Source organism: Coregonus lavaretus, assembly GCF_964263955.1.
Source record: "Coregonus lavaretus genome assembly, chromosome: 12".
NCBI classification, from domain to species: domain Eukaryota; kingdom Metazoa; phylum Chordata; class Actinopteri; order Salmoniformes; family Salmonidae; genus Coregonus; species Coregonus lavaretus.
The window spans coordinates 20,182,745-20,200,556 of NC_139999.1; the positions used below are offsets into that span (position 1 = coordinate 20,182,745).

Below are 17,812 nucleotides of genomic sequence, written 5' to 3' on the forward strand. Positions count from 1 at the left end.
ACTGTGGTCCCAGCTCTCTTTAGGTCATTGACCAGGTCCTGCCGTGTAGTTCTGGGCTGATCCCTCACCTTCCTCATGGTCATTGATGCCGCACGAGGTGAGATCTTGCATGGAGCCCCAGACCGAGGGTGATTGACCGTCATCTTGAACTTCTTCCATTTTCTAATAAATGCGCCAACAGTTGTTGCCTTCTCAGCAAGCTGCTTGCCTATTGTCCTGTAGCCCATCCCAGCTTTGTGCAGGTCTACAATTTTATCCCTGATGTCCTTACACAGCTCTATGGTCTTGGCCATTGTGGAGAGGTTGGAGTCTGTTTGATTCAGTGTGTGGACAGGTGTCTTTTATACAGGTAATGAGTTCAAACAGGTGCAGTTAATACAGGTAATGAGTGGAGAACAGGAGGGCTTCTTAAAGAAAAACTAACAGGTCTGTGAGAGCCGGAATTCTTACTGGTTGGTAGGTGATCAAATACTTATGTCATGCAATAAAATGAAAATGTATTACTTAAAAATCATACAATGTGATTTTCTGGATTTTTGTTTTAGATTCCGTCTCTCACAGTTGAAGTGTACCTATGATAAAAATTACAGACCTCTACATGCTTTGTAAGTAGGAAAACCTGCAAAATCGGCAGTGTATCAAATACATGTTCTCCCCACTGTATGTTGAGGATGACAGATGTTGGTTGTATAGATGCTAGCAGACAGGAAATGGGTCAGGGGAATGGGAAAATGTCTCAATCCTATTGGTTCAACCAGACCACCTAAATTAAAATGAGCTACATGGGCAGTCTGTACAGTATATTGCCCTTGCAAAACTACAGCTCTACTACAACACTGTTCATCCAAGATCTGCAATAACCAAATCATCATTTCATTTCATCAACTGAACATGCAGACATCCGTGATGGCAAAACAGGACTTTCACTTTTATTGAAGGAGTTTATTCTCTTTCAATCCTATACAAAACCAATGCAGTTAAAAAAACTTTAGGTAAAATATTTACATATGAACAAGTGTCTGTGCAAAATGTACAAGAAATAAGGGAGACATGCAATGCTTCTGACATCCCCATTACTTTGATTTCTCTGTAAGAGACAAATATGGAAAGTAACAGGTACCGAAAACTCTGCATCTAAAATCGAAGTGATCAGGAAAATATACCACAGCGCTCTAGCCAGGGCTGTGCAATGGGGCATCAGAACAGAAGCACAGATTATTGAACAGATAGGACAGCTTTAAAAATCATAACATCAACATTCATACCTCAGAATATCATCAAGTCTAGGGTTAGAATAGAAAATAATGCAATGATTTATAATAATTAAGTTATTTGAGAAATGGTAGAAGAATACATGCAGTCCAATGAAAAACCAATGAAACTTTCCTACATGCATGTGCACAGTTGTTTTGTGGTGACAAAGGGTTCTTTGAGTGTGTATATTTTAAAATAGTTTTTACTATTGTAGAAATCCAATAATTAATCATTGCAAATACCTAAATTACCAAAAAAATTCAATTAAAAAAGGATTAAATCATTAGACCACAATTGTAGAGACTATACTCTAAAATACAGATTTTCACACGTTAACCCATGCAGAACACAGGAGAGATGTGATCTCAAAAACACAAACGGAGACTGAAAACAAAAACGTGTTTGATCTGATTACAAAATATAAATACAAGACATTGAATTCAAGATAAGCTCAAACATAGACAAACTAAAGAGACAAATCGACTGCTTCAGATTTCAGAAGGAATCACTAGATTAATTGCTTTGCTAGGAAGGCAAGAAGAAATCAGAAGTGTTCAAACTAATTCAGAGGCCGATAGAATACCTATAACAAAATAAGGATAATGTTCTTAACAATCGCTAGAAACACTGCTGATTAATTATTTAAAATATTTGTTTCATATAAACAGAATTACAAAATGAATTGACTATTTTGTAGAATCGTTCATTTGCACACTACAAAACGGCCTTCCAAGTAAAATGTATAATAATGTGTATTTATTTATTTACAGTTTAATTAAAAGGGGATTCTAAAACAAAGTCAATAAAAACAAAATAAAACAGTAGAAAATGTGAGAGTTCCAGGATTGCTCTGATGGAAGGTGGAGGAGTGTAGAGGGAGCGGTCGGGCCTAGAACCAGATGAAGAGCGATAGGAGAACCAGAGTATACAGGGGAGACAAACGTTCCAGTCACTTTAGTTAGCGCCATTCACTGTGGCCTGGAGAATCTTGACATCGTTGTATTACTGTCCTCTTTATGCAATTCTAGGGTACAGCCCTATTTGAGGGAGTTGCTGTAGTGGAGGTTAGAGTGACAGCTCTCTGGTCTGTCTCTATGGGTGTCTATTTGAGGAAGCCTTTGTAAAGGAGATGGGAGTGACTGGTGTCTCTCTCATTCTCCAGACAGAAGAGCAGGTCCCTGAGGTTGACACGCGTGATGCGCTGGCGGATAAACTGTCTGGACGCTCCTGAACTGCCACTACCAGACGGAGCGGGACTGGACCCTGAGCCCTGAGAGAGAGATGGGGAGGGAGAGCGACAGTCAGAGAGAACAAGAGAGGGAGTTTGAGGCGGAAAGAGAGAAAGGGGCAGAGAGTTGAGGGGGTTTGAGGGCGAAAGAGAAATAAAAAAAGGAGACAGAAGATTGTGATTTGACTACATGAAGAAACAGCCCACAACCACACTTTGAGAGAAGGTGGAGACCATGTTACCTCAGCTCCAGCTGCAGCGGCTGCAGCCTCCATTTTCCTCTTCTTCCTGGGGCCGATGGCCGCCAGCGCCGTCAGGTTAGCTTCCTTCTGTCTCAACTGAAACAGCTCCTGCTGCTGCATCTGGAGACACACACATATACACGTTTGAGATAGGCCTACACAAACACACCCCTATTATGGACACTTCAGTCACATGTATTTTGTTATGCCAAATTCTCATGACCCTATCCATCCCTCTTACCTCTTTGGCCTTCTGCTTCAACCGCAGCTGCTCAGGGTCTTCTTGACGAGAACGAGACTGAAAGGACACCCATCAGAAAACAGATAGGAGTGGGTCAAGTGGGTCTCCAGAATAAAGTAATTAATTTCCACCTCTCACCCATAGTGGTCCTAAAAGTCAAATATAATGGGAGTGATAGTGGAATGGGTCTGTGCTGAAACAGCTCCAGTACCTTTGCTGCCTTCATCAGAATCTCTCTCTCCTGCTCCTCTTTCCTCTGTTTCTCCATCTGATCCAGCTGCTCAAAGAACTTGAGCTGGGCACGCATGTCGCTCGTCTGCTCGTACCGACTGTCCTCCTTTCAACACATACATTAATTCACCATAAAGTACCAGACCATGGAACAGATGCTAAAGAAGCAAATATGCACAAAACCGTACAGACCTTGAAGTTGATGTTCCTCAGCTGGGCCACCTCAGAGACTTTCTCCAACAGGTTCTGTAACCTGGTCTGGGAGGCGTGGGACACGTAGTTCACTACCTCCGGCCCCAGATCACTCACACCAAACTTCTTACCTAAGGAGAGGAAACACCTGCAGTCAGTGAGGATCTAGGGAACCAGTATGAAAGCTAAGCTCAAAGGTGCATCTTTCAGTGTGTGTGTGTGTGTGTGTGTGTGTGTGTGTGTGTGTGCTAGTCTCACCTATTTCCAGTATTCTTCTGGTCAGTGTGGAGGTATGGAGGAAGGCCTCATCCTTACAGGACCGTGTCACTGCTCCCACCAGCTCGGAGTTGGTTGCCAGGATACGGGCACTCTCCTCAGACAGGTTAACCCCAGCCATAGACGCCACATCATTGATGTCATCGTCATCCCTGGACACACACAGTCAGCCAGGCAACAGCTACAGAACTTTTCAATCTTTCATTTTAGTTGTGATAATTGTCCTCCTACTGGTTTGTGGATGTGACATCCATAGCTGACCTGAACGTGCCCCCAGCTTCCTTCAGCTTGTTCGTCTGAGCTGCAGTGGCCAGAGAGGCAGCACTAGGAGACAACTTAGATCCAGTCAACACTCCAGGCTTCACCACAGGGACTGGGAGAGAGACAGGAGAGAGAAAGAGATCAGACAGATAGGATTTCTTGGTTTTTCTTTGTGTATCACTTGGTCTCCTCCCCCACTCACCTGTCTGTAGCTGTCTGAGCTGCACCTGTGGCTGTCCCAGCATGATATGACTGTGGGGGGGCTGACCTCTGAGGGTAACCATGGGGGTCACCCGAAGAGGCCTTACCATTGCCCCCTGCTGCTGAGGCTGGAGCACCTGACGGTTCAAGGTTAGGGGTCAATGGGGCGGTTGGAAAGATGTAGCCGGAAAATCCTTTCATATACACCATATATACAAAAGTATGTGGACACGCCCTTCAAACAATTATTTCAGCCACACCCGTTGCTGACAGGTGTATAAAATAAAGCACACAGCCATGCAATCTCCATAGACAAACATTGGCAGTAGAATGGCCTTACTGAAGAGCTCCGTGACTTTCAGCGTGGCACCGTCATTGGATGCCACCTTTCCAACAAGTCAGTTTGTCAAATTTCTGCCATGCTAGAGCTGCCCCGGTCAACTGTAAGTGCTGTTATTGTGAAGTGGAAACGTCTAGGAGCAACAACGGCTCAGCCGCGAAGTGGTAGGCCACACAAGCTCACAGAACGGGACCGCCGAGTGCTGAAGCGCGTAAAAAATGTCTGTCCTCGGTTGCAACACTGACTACCGAGTTCCAAACTGCCTCTGGAAGCAACGTCAGCACAATAACTGTTAGACGGGAGCTTCATGAAATGGGTTTCCATGGCCAAGCAGCCGCACACAAGCCTAAGATCACCATGCGCAATGCCAAGCGTCAGCTGGAGTGGTGTAAAGCTTGCCGCCACTGGACTCTGGAGCAGTGGAAATGCGTTTTCTGGAGTGATGAATCACGCTTCACCATGTGGCAGTCCGACGGACAAATCTGGGTATGGCGGATGCCAGGAGAACGCTACCTGCCCCAATGCATAGTGCCAACTGTAAAGTTTGGTGGAGGAGGAATAATGGTTTGGGGCTGTTTTTCATGGTTCGGTCTAGGCCCCTTAGTTCCAGTGAAGGGAAATCTTAACGCTACAGCATACAATGACATTCTAGAAGATTCTGTGCTTCCAACTTCGTGGCAACAGTTTGGGTAAGGCCAAAGCGAGCGCCATACAGAAATGGTTTGTCGAGATCGTTGTGGAAGAACTTGACTGGCCTGCACAGAGCCCTGACCTCAACCCCATCCAACACCTTTGGGATGAATTGGAACGCTGACTGCGAGCCAGTGCCCAACCTCACTAATGCTCTTGTGGCTGAATGGAATGGAAGTCCCCGCAGCAATGTTCCAACATTAGTGGAAAGCCTTCTTAGAAGAGTGGAGTCTGTTATAGCAGCAAAGTGAGGACCATCTCCATATTAATGCCCATGATTTTGGAATGAGATGTTCGACGAGCAGGTGTCCACATACTTTTGGTAATGTAGTGTACTTCTAATACTAAAGATTTTAACAAGAGTAAACAATGATATGTGATTATAATCTATCCCTAATAATAGCAATATGGTGGTAGAGTACCATTGGGGTAGTCTGCCCCTGTTTGCTGATGACAGGCTGGAGGTGTGGTCTGATGGGTGGGGCTGCGGGACGCAGGGCTGGGCTGCCCAGTACCACCGTGGTGGGGGTGGTGGCAGAGGCCTGCTGCTGGAGCCCACTGTGCTGGATGAAGGCTGCCGAGTCTGGGGTGAGCTGCCGCAGGGCAGGAAGGCTCCTCTGGAGGACAGACAGACACACAGACAGAAAGGCAGAGATAATTTGGTCATTTGGCAGAATGGTTTGGTGAGAGCAAACTGGTGGGTGGGTGACTCGGTTTTGTTTATTCATTGGTGCGTAGGAGGATTCCTTACCTTGAGGAAAGGCACGAGGTAAGGCTGAGGTGAGGAGTTGAGCTCCCTGTATAACCTGTTGGTGAAGTCCTCAACTTCAATCTTCCCTTCCTGTTGGAAATGAGAACAGACCAAAGAAATATGCTAAATGTTAATCATCAGATTGCAATCCCTGTCTATTGTGATACTCTCAGCAGCTGACATCAACAGTTGGACCAAATATCTCCTGATCTCTAGCTGGATTCCATCAGAGGTGTGTGGTCTAGAGGGGGCACCACAGGTCCCAGAGTGGTGTGTCAAAAAAAAAATCTGGGGCCCGTAGTTTTTTTCTGATCTGGTAACCTAAACCAGTAAAACTCTGGACCTTATACGGTATAACGTGATTAATCTGTTGTAAAAAGGTTTAATGTGGGCTATGATGGTACCAGAGATTTTCTAATCAGGTCACATGGGTTTTTTTTTAACTCCTGGCCTTGGGGAGGATGAAAACTCTGTCAAACTGCAGCAACCTTGTTCATATGAATTATATTTTAAAGAAGGACTAGGGGGGTTACACAGAGAAAGCAACCTAATTGGACAATAAAACTCACAGGGCTGAGCTTGCTTTATGCAGGTTTGCATCATGTAGTCCTGCCCTATGCAACTGTTGGCATATTTAAAGATTAATTCACAGTGTGTCAGCTATTGTGTTTATTGATTAATTCCAGTTAATAATTTTGGATTGAAAAGGTCTAGGTAAACTAGTCAGCCCAAGTTTTAATATATTGAACAAAAATATAAGCGCAACATGCAACAATTTTAATGATTTTACTGAGTAACAGTTCATATAAGGAAATCAGTCAATTGAAATAAATAAATTAGGCCCTAATCTATGGATTTCATATGACTGGGCAGAGGCGCAGCCATGGGTGGGCCTGAGAGGGCATAGGCCCACCCACTGGGGAGCCAGGCCCAGCCAATCAGAATGAGTTTTTCCCCACAAAAGGGTTTTATTTCAGACAGAAATACTCTTCAGTTTCATCAGCTGTCCGGGTGGCTGATCTCAGACGATCCCGCAGGTGAAGAAGCTAGACGTGGAGGTCCTGGGCTGGCGGTTACACGTGGTCTGCAGTTGTGAGGCCGGTTGGACGTACTGCCAAATTCTCTGGCAACAGCTCTGGTGGACATTCCTGCAGTCAGCTTGCCAATTGCACGCTCCCTCAAAACTTGAGACTGTGGCATTGTGTTGTGTGACAAAACTGCAGATTTTAGAGTGGCCTTTTATTGTCCTGAGCACAAGGTGCACCTGTGTAATGATCATGCTGTTTAAAGCTTCTTGATATGCCACACCTGTCAGGTGGATGGATTATCTTGGCAGGAGAAATGCTCACTAACAGGGATGTAAACAAATATGTGCACAAACATTTGAGAGAAATAAGCTTTTTGTGCGTATGGAACATTTCAGTGATCTTTCATTTCACCTCATGAAACATAGGACAAACACTTTACATGTTGTGTTTATATTTTTGTTCAGTATAAAAACCACATTTTCTCCCATTCACATTTTCTTACAAACAAATGGGCTATAAATACACAACGTTACCACTTTGTTTACCCTGGCCAGAGGGACAGGGCGCATAGTAGGCTAGACTATACAGTTGCTGTTGTTAGTAGCCTACAGTTGATCAGACTAAAAAATGGTCTCGTTTCTATGCAATACATAATGTCAGATAGCTAATGTTTAGGTGTATAGGCTGCTACATTTATGGAAGAGTTTTTGCTTGTGTCGGTCGGGAGTGATGTGTTATAACGCTTGCTGAATAAATACCGGATAAGTTGAGATAACGCCTTGAGCTTTGTGCCCCGCCTGTGCGACCTGCAATTTACGTGAATCTGATTGGTCAAGACATGTTAAGAGCCTGCAGCAGCATTCCAATGTGAAGGCCAGAGAAATCGTGTGCAAATTGGTCTAAAAAACAGCACTTTTTAACACTTTGCATCAATATATTTTATTAAACTAAATCAAAAGTGGTGTGACGCAGCCACACCTGACTGAAAAGTGCTGTGGCAAATGCTGCCTCGCCACATGTTTTCCAGCAGCCCTGGTGTGGTCACTCACCAGGAGATCTTTGACCAGGTCTTTAACGTTGGCGGCAGTCTCTGAGGACTGCTTCCCGCTGGACGCCAGCTTGATTAACGTAGACAGGAAGTTCTTGCATTTCTTCACATTATCCATCGTCTCCTACAGCAAAACAAACAAAGGGCAGCCTTAGAAACAAAGTCAAGCTCCTTATTTAAGCAACCATCATGGGCTCTTGCGTCATTCACACATCAAAAGCCATCGTATCCTTCTATCATATCTGCCATATTTTTATTGCATTTACCAGAGACCATCAAAGCACTAGAAATACAGCTAAGGTCTAGCAGAGGAGCATTCCCTGAACAGAGGGCCTAGCCCTGACCAATGGGGGTGGGTGGAACCTAGTTCCGCACCGTTGCCAAGGTGACAGTGGTCCCAGGTGACATGGTGACGGTCCTCTGGGTGGCCCCTGGTAGCACTGTCCCCATAGAAGTGCCTGCAGCAGCCCCTCCCACAATCATGGGACTCTGGGGGGTAAATACACACATCATCCAGGTTGTTATGTTCAATGCACCATAAGCCATAAGCCAGATCAAATGTATGACCAAAATAGTGAGCTTTGAGCAGACACCTCATTAAAGGGGTTGGAGAGCTATAGCATGGGGCTCCACACACATACTATCCAGCACTGGCCGACAGCAAACACTCTTCAGATACGTTTAAGAGAGGACCCAGTGCATACAAGACCTTAGAGAACTGAAAAGGAGTCCGAAACTGTTGGCCCGGGACAAATCAGGCATTCATTGAAACCACTGGCTGTGATAATGAGTTGTGAGAGCCTGCAGCTTGCATTCATAGTGGATACACAGAAAACACACATACACTAAACTGACACACCAGGAAGGCACTCTCACACACAAAAGGGGATTCAAGCTCAAAGGAGATGCCTATGTTACAGAAGCGCCCCTCAAGATTTTTTAAAAGCAAGTTCCACATGACTGGTGCTGTTTCTGCCCTCTGCTAAGGCCCTACTGTATAATATACCCTACTGTATAATATACCCTACTGTGTGTATGCTACATCTCTCCTGCTCTGCTGTAGCCCCCCACTGCCTGTCCCCCACTGTACCTGTAGGACAGGAGGCCTCTGGAGTGTGGTGGTGACAGGAGCAGAGGTTGGCACAGGTGGGCCCTGCTTGATGATAGTGGTGGGAGTCACCTGCCTGGTGAGGATGGGCGTTCCAGGAGCCTGAAGAAAAGAGGAAGGTTTAAGACCAGCTGATCTGCACCAGGGGAAAGACTGATTTAACCTGGAATGACATGATCTGAAAAGGGGAGTGGCTGGTGGTCTGATCTGGAGAGTACTGGTAGAGGTAGCTGGGCTGAGGTGACATTGTCTATTGAACAAACCTGGACTGAGGTGATCTGAAAAGGAGGAGTGCTGGTGGGGGTGGCTGGGCGGGGGGCCATGACTCCCTGGGATTGGGACTGGGACTGCATCTGAGCCAGGGTCTGCTGGTGGATCATCAACAGCTGCCCACTCTCACTGCGCACCAGGACCATACCTGTGGGAGAGAGAAGAAGTCATTCGACTTCCCCTAACCCTCCTGTCACCATGTTAGATTCCCTTTACAACACTTTGTAACACATTTGTTACACATTTGTAACAACACTCCTCTACATCAACAGAAGAGGGATTCTATAGAACAGGTAGTACTTGGCAGCAGTTTAGCTCCAATCCTCCCACATCTGCTAACATTTAGCTGAGAGACAGAGCGCTGGATAAGGGCCATAATCACTGTGCCATTTCATGCTAATCAGTCTTCCTAAAGAAGCAAGGCGAGACGAGGCAAGGCGGCAGAGTTCCATACAGACCGATGCGGCAGTGTAAACGAGTCACGCTGTAATGTGCATGGTAATGCATCGGGACACCGTGCCTCGCCACAGGGGGATCAACACTGACTACACTACAAGAAGGGTCTCAAGAAAAAGACTGACTGCATTACAGGCACAGTTGGTCCTGTATTCACAGAGAGCTCACAGAGGACAGGACATTATACACACACTTCTCAGACAGGCTGGCACATTGGGCAGCAACAGTCTCCACTTCTGGTGGTGGTCGTCATCATCATCATACAGGTAATACAGTCTGTGGTTAGCCAGTAGTAGTGCTCTTACCAGGATAGTACGGTATGCTATACTTGCATATGGCATATCCCTGTCTGCCTGCCATTATATCTATTGATGTTTATGAACTTTTTACTCTGTAGGCTAAATGTAACATGATAGAAGAAATAAAGCCTAGGGATAAGAGAAAATGTATTGAAAAGCTCTGAGTATTTGATTATCTGCATGTCATACATACATCAATTTCCATTTCCAGTGTTAACAGGAGTTGACAGGAGTGTGTTAACAGGAGTTGACAGGCATGTGTTAACAGGAGTTGACAGGAGTGTGTTAACAGGAGTTGACAGGAGTGTGTTAACAGGAGTTGACAGGAGTGTGTTAACAGGAGTTGACAGGAGTGTGTTAACAGGAGCTGACAGGTGTGTGTTAACAGGAGTTGACAGGAGTGTGTTAACAGGAGTTGACAGGAGTGTGTTAACAGGAGTTGACAGGTGTGTGTTAACAGGAGTTGACAGGAGTGTGTTAACAGGAGTTGACTGGAGTGTGTTAACAGGAGTTGACAGGAGTGTGTTAACAGGAGTTGACAGGAGTGTGTTAACAGGAGTTGACAGGAGTGTTAACAGGAGTTGACAGGAGTGTGTTAACAGGAGTTGACAGGAGTGTGTTAACAGGAGTTGACAGGAGTGTGTTAATAGGAGTTGACAGGAGTGTGTTAATAGGAGTTGACTGGAGTGTGTTAACAGGAGTTGACAGAAGTGTGTTAACAGTGCACAGGCAGAGAACAGCGCAGCACATACACAACAGGAGTGCGCTTGGGAGGCACAACAGGGCACTCTACATCAATTCAATGAACTACCAAGACAGATCAGCAGGGAAAGTTCTGGATTTTCTGTGCAAATGATGATGCAATGAAGAACCAGTATGTTTTTACCCTTTGATTGATGGGTCATCATCATCAGTGAATAATCAATGAAGCAGCAAGTATAATTTTCAAAGATCAATTCTGCAATATATCTCTATTTGACTGTCTTTAAAATGATGTGTAGGCAAACAATGATACATATCAGAACAATATTACATTTTTGTAACTATTTAATTTCAAAGAGAGACAAACATACCTGGGGGAAGCTGGATGTTCTGAACGTTGGGCTGGTTCGGGGATGTCTGGGGGTGCCGAGGGGCCAACACCTGTTGCGCGATAGCTCGGATCCCTCCCGGGCTGGCAGCCACTGTCACCGGAGTGGAAGTCCTCGGTGCGCTCTGGAACGACGGGTTCGTTACAGCACCAGGAGCAGTCTGTATGATTGATTTGGGCGTCTCTGCCTTGATGATGTGCGACCACGCACTGACAGCCACAGAGGTGGGCGACTGACCATTGTTCAATGGTGGAGTTTGTATGGCCATGCCCGGTGCAGTTGTAGTGGGCTGACCCGCTACATTGACATTGAAAGGCAATCCCGCATTAGGACCATTCAACGCTGTACCCGATCCCTCAGTTTGCATAGATGGCCTCACAATATGTGATATGGCAGGTTCAGTGCCCAGACTCGCAGTGTGAGACGAGGTGACAACATTCTGAGAGTTCACGAATGATGTCTGGATGATAGTGCTGTTCAATGAAGGTGGCATTACTGCGCTCGCATGTCCTTTTGACAACCCCGGCCCGTTGTTGACAACTGTGACAGCTACCGAGGCATTGCTGCTACTCGTGCAACTCCTTGACAGCGGTGTCCCAGTAAGAGAGACAGCGCTTCCTGAATTGTAACAGTTCATTATACTGCCTCCATTCAAAGTTTGAGCTGCGGAAGAGGCTACTTTTCCCCCGTGATTTGGGAGAGGAGTTATTATACTGTCACTGACAGCAACCGTCTTGCCTTGACTGTGTCCTACCGATGAGTCCGACTCAGCCAATAAGGCATCCATAGCTGAACCCTGGGACATCGTATTACTAATAATGACACCCCCTTGCACTCCAGCCCCTGTTGTGGAGCAGAAACAAGGGTGAGAGAAGGGGGTGACACAATGCTAAGTAGGTACTCACAAGATAAACTGGTGTTTGCATTCGTTTACACTTGAAACAACAAGCAAAACAACGTTAACACAGCATACCTGCTTTTGCAACCTCTTGAGCAAGTCGCCGTTTGTTCTGCTGGACATTAGCATTAACCCCTGTCCCGGAACTGGCCATGTGTTTAGCGACTGTCTGGCTGCTTGCCTCAGGGTTCCTGTGACCCGAAAGCTCGGACTCAAGAGACCCCACAAGATCACTAACTACTTTGTCGTCCACCTCAGTGTTAAAGAAAACCTCATCTAGCAGATCGGAGCCTGCCGCCATCTTCACACTGCTCCGAGCTATGGAGCGCCGAAAGTGACGCGCGCATGCGCAGAATACATGCAACGTCACCCCACAGGGATTCCGAAGTGCGGTGATTGGTCGTTTGCAGACGATAAAGGGCGGGACAAATGGCTCCCGACTGACATTACCGTGGATGTACGGGCTGAAACAACAACGAATAACAAGAGCTAGTGGGGAGAAAATCAACTCGATAGTAGACGTTGTATGACACGTATTTGCGTTCATATTCTAGCCAATTACTCTATATTCGATGATGAAATTATGGGTAGCGACAGGATTTGAACCAAACATTTAGAGAAATTCCCGGGTGGATTGCATCTGGGTCCTGTGCTCTGGGGCTTCAAGATGGCTACGCTGTTTTTGTTCAGCTAGTTTGGAGCGCCACTGTAGAAATGCGTTTGGCCACACCTCTTACAATACAGTTTTTGCATGCTGTCAAAACCACATGGGGACTGTCAACACAAAGGAAAAGTTGGATTCTGTGTGGAATTTATAAAATGGTAAACTTGAGAATTTGCTGTTTTTGATAGGATCTGCCTATTATTAGGCTTGTGTAAGCCTATATCCCCTTTGTCTTATTTTAAAAAACAGCTCACAGACAATGCATATCTCGGAGACAAATAGCGTAAATGTAAAAAAAAATGTATACAATTAAAACAAAAAAACAGTCTATGACAATATGTTGTAGGCTATTTATCTGTGCCGGCATAGCCTAAAAACCTTAGCCCCTGCCCTTAAAGGGTCGATTTCCCAGACACAGCTGCCTAGCAGTATTTTTCAAAAGCCCGTTTAATTGAGAATCCCCAATGAAAGTGTTTTTTTGGCCAGGACTATGATAAATCGGGAAATTGTCACTGAAAGTTTGTGGTTACGGATGAAGATATTCTCCAGCTCATGATTTTTAGTGGTTGTTAATTTATCCCACAAATAGGGCAGCATGTGTCTTTCCTCGAAGATAGAGAGGAGAAAATGCAGCACAAAAAAAAATACATATTGAACAGATTGGTTTTTAGCTGCATGAATGACTGAAAAAAATATTAGAAATTTCACAGTGCATACATAGGACACTTGATGCCCCATCAATGATAGGCCTATGTGCCATGGGTAGTTTAAATCAATTTCGAGTTGTCAGAAAAAGTTTTCCCCTAAATCCAACTGAAACATTGCTCTCTAGGCCTATTAAAGTCACGTGTTGCAGTGATACGACAATAATTAAATTAGTCTTCTAGGCTATAATTTGAATGGACGTTTCCCCAATTGGGTTTGTAATATAAAGCACCTGTTTTAAAAAATTGTGCACCTGCTGATAAATTCGAGTTTGGTGTGGGCTTCGGGGAATGCTCAAACAAAACGACGGCTTGTGTTGAGAAGTAGAAATAAAAGCTCATTTTAACAGCAAAAGTTAGCACTGCAACTCATATTGGAAGTAAAATAAGTATAATATCCAAGGCCGGGATTCGTTATGAGGGTATTTTGTATACAATCGACACGGATAATTCGATGGTGGCTTTGGCAAAGAGTGAGTTTTCCCTCAATTTAGGTGTTTGGCAATTGGTTTTGCCCCGAATTTAAATAGTGCTGCACATTTGTGAATTATTAACTCTGGCACACTGAGTTTGGACCTATAGGCCTACATGCCTATTCGGGTAACAATCTTGTCATCTTTTTTCCACGGATAAATCATTTGGGACAGAAGGCCAGCCTACAAACAGACCAGTGTTACCCAAAGATGAAATGTATAAATACATCATTTTCAGAGGAAGTGACATCAAGGACATAAATGTGTGTGAGCCGCCTAAACCACACCATGGTTTACCTCAAGACCCTGCCATTGTACAGGTAGGAGACAAGGACCAATACATCAACTCTACTCTGCAAAATAAAAAAAACATGACATAATTGACCGCCATGCATATCATCACACAGCCTAAGACTGGTCGTTGCATGCATCAACCAATGGTTGCGTCCCACGTCATCGACTGACAGATTGCTGTAACATATGTGGTTAGCTGATGCGTTAAATACCTATCCAGGCGTTGTAAGATCTGGCAGGCGTCAGTGATGCCTGGACAGAGGAAGGCGCCCCTAAGCATTTGTTTGCTTTGCGTTTTGTAGTTGTCCAAATCAAGTCAAATCAAATTGTATTTGCCACATACGCGAATACAACAGGTGTAGACATTACAGTGAAATGCTTACTTACAAGCCCTTAACCAACAATGCAGTTTTAAGAAAAGTAAAAAATAGATAAATAAAAAATAGCAAATAATTAAAGAGCAGCAGTATAATAAAATAACAGTAGGGAGGCTATATGCAGGGGGTACCGGTACAGTCAATGTGCAGGGGCACCGTTTAGTTGAGGTAATTGAGATAATATGTACATGCGGGTAGTGTTAAAGCGCCTCTGCCACATACCTGTCCCAGGCCCCCTACAGGAGTATGGTGCCTTCATATAACCAGCTGGCTGCCAGCTCTCTACTCAGCCAGCAGTATGCTGCTGCCCTGGGTCTGGGTGAGTGACACTGTCTTGGAGAGAGACCCTAGCAAACACACAACCACCTTCATGATGTATTTTATTTCAAGATTTTGTCATAATAGCCAATGAACTGTTATGAGGCCCTTGTACATAACTGCTATGTCTTTGAACTTTGTCACCATGTAGTGTCTCATCTCAAGATGTCAGGGTAGTGGGTTCGATCCCCGGGACCACCCATACGTAAAAATGTATGCACACATGACTGTAAGTCGCTTTGGATAAAAGCATCTGCTAAATGCATATTATTATAAGATGTCTGTGGGAAACTGTCCCCAGATCTCTTAAAATGTCTTTCCCATTTATTCCCTGGCCTTCCTCAGGAACAGTCCTTCACAGCCTTCCAGCGAGAAGAGGCCTGATGGTAGAGCAGGCTGTCCAGACAGTACCAGTGGAGAATTCTGTCTACAAGTGGCCAGTCTGCCTCCCAGCAGTAAGGAACAGAGTCTGGTCGGCCTTCCCAGCGCTCTGGCAAAGATGATCCTCAGTCTCAGAGGACGACTGCCTCCAGTGGTAAGCTCAGACAACCGGAATGATGGTTTCTGATACAGCCTGGTACATAGTTTGAGTAACACCTGTTCTGCCGTGTTTTCATTCCTGCTTTGTGAATTCTCATCACTTTAGGGAGCAGGAGAACTACATTGAGCTCAAAATTTTTTGGGACAGTGACTTTTTGTTTGTTTTGGCTGTGTACTCCAGCACTTTGGATTTTTAATGATACAATGACTACGAAGTTAACCTCTTAGATGTAGGACCTGTGTGGTTCTGGTACCTGTTCCGACTGACATTTTCGCTTATAGTCCCATGTAGCTCAGTTGGTAGAGCGTGGCGTTTGCAACGCCAGGGTTGTGGGTTCGTTTCCCACTGGGGACCAGTATGAAAAAAAATAATGTATGCACTCACTAACTGTAAGTCGCTCTGGATAAATGACTAAAATGTAAAATGTAAATCGATCTGTGGATACCCCAGATCGAACTGGCTTGTGTTGAGCAATAGCCCTGGTTCCCACAAACACAGTATATATATATTTTTTTTTCTGAGCCTGTGTGACATATGATGTGGAATCTGAAACCACTTCAAGCTGGGATGTCCCTCCTACCATTTCATTTGCTTTTCTGACTGTCCATCAACTCATGGCTGAACCCTACATCACAGCCACGGACAAAGCACATGCATGCTGCAATCGTTACATCGTAGCTCAACAGGAGAGTGGTTTCATAGATTTTTTTTATTTATTATATATTTTTGGTTATATATCCATTAATCTAAAATAATTCAGATTTTAAATTCAGGCTTTCTGTTTGTCATAGACAGACAAGCTTAATATGAGATGAAAGGTGTGTTCCTAACGAGTTCAGGAAGCCAAGCTAGAGCTATGTGAGACGTTCCCAGCGACGCTAACAGACATTTTGATCAAGCGAGACCTTTAGAAAATATGCAAATTTTCTCTAACACTAAACATACAACTATGTATTTTAGTTATAAGGAAGGTGAAATCTTAGTCATTTTATTTGATTATGCTATTTATATTTAGAAAGCATGTCATTTTAAGCCCTACTTATACAGCTTTGTATAGGAAATACATCATATCAAATTTCATATTTTAATATTTGTATCATATTTTTACTGTGTGCTTGTGTTGTCAAAAGTGACTACACCTCAGCAATTCATAACTATTTTACCAGAAAGGTGAGATTTTAACCTTTCTTTGAGTATGCAATCCTTACTAGTTATAGTTTATGGCCTTCGTTATAAATAATTACATTTGGGGATTATGTAGATTACATTTCAAGTGGTTAAAGTGCAGACGGTCAGCTTTAATTTGAGGGTATTTTCATGCATATCGGGTGAACTGTTTCGAAATTACAGCGCCTTTTGTGCATAGTCCCCCCATTTTAGGGGACCAAAAGTTTTGGGACAAATTCACTTGTGTATTAAAGCAGTCAAATGGTGAGTATTTGGTCCCATATTCATAGCACGCAATGATTACATCAAGCTTGTTACTATACAAACTTGTTGGATGCATTTGCTTTTTGTTTTTGGTTCATATTATTTTGTGCCCAATAGACATTAATGGTCAATAATTGGCATTTTGGAGTCACATATTGTAAATAAGAATATAATGTTTCTAAACACTTCTACATTAATGTGGATGCTACCATGATTATGGATAATCCTGAATGAATCGAGAATTGTGATGAGCGTTAGACGCAAAAATATCACCTCCCCTGTTATTGTAATGGTTAGCATGTCTTGGGGCTATGATATTTGTCTAACTTTCTCACTCATCATTATTCACAATTCATTCAGGACAATCTGTAATCATGACAGCATCCACATTAATGTAGACGTGTTTAGAAACCTATTCTATTATTTACAATAAAAGTGATACTAAAATGACACAATACATTATTTACCAATAATTTCTATTGGGCACAAAATAATCTGAAACAACCAAAACAAATGGCAAATGCATCCAAGTTTGTAGAGTCACAAGCTTGATGTAGTCCTTGCGCGCTATAATTATGGACCCAATGCTAAACTTTTTACTACTTTAATACACATACTGTTGTCAAATGTCTAAATGTAACAGTGTTATGCTCACAGGCAATCGTAGGTCAAGGAACAGTGGGAGAGGTCAGCTTCTTGTAGAAAACTCAAAAGCTTACAATTTGAGTCTGACTTTGATTTTGAAACTTCCAATGCTCAGTTCAACAAAGATGAACTAGAGAACCCAGAAAAAAAAATAAAAAAAATAAGATGAACTAGAGAAGGAGCTTCAGGAAAAGCTGACCATCGAAGGTACCTGCATCAAAAGTGATTCCTCAAGTAGTCCAAATTTGAAACTGTTGCTC

At 43.9% G+C, this 17,812-nt stretch overlaps 2 pseudogenes across 2 annotated transcripts; one reads left to right on the plus strand and one right to left on the minus strand.

Moving 5' to 3' along the window:
- Positions 1–911: 911 nt before the first annotated feature.
- LOC311137972 (transcription initiation factor TFIID subunit 4-like) lies at positions 912–12,417 on the minus strand (annotated as a pseudogene). Its single transcript, XR_014615473.1, has 15 exons — positions 12,181–12,417; positions 11,190–12,050; positions 9,355–9,509; positions 9,074–9,193; positions 8,359–8,472; positions 7,985–8,107; positions 5,908–5,997; positions 5,579–5,773; positions 4,128–4,263; positions 3,926–4,037; positions 3,647–3,816; positions 3,389–3,519; positions 3,177–3,302; positions 2,725–3,022; positions 912–2,524 (listed from the first exon to the last, which is right to left on the minus strand). The product of XR_014615473.1 is annotated as a transcription initiation factor TFIID subunit 4-like (transcript).
- A 1,110-nt stretch (positions 12,418–13,527) lies between these two features.
- On the plus strand, positions 13,528–17,724 carry LOC311138356 (protein LSM14 homolog B-like; annotated as a pseudogene). Its single transcript has 5 exons — positions 13,528–13,531; positions 13,824–13,946; positions 14,103–14,266; positions 14,849–14,936; positions 17,565–17,724. The product of its transcript is annotated as a protein LSM14 homolog B-like (transcript).
- Positions 17,725–17,812: the final 88 nt, after the last annotated feature.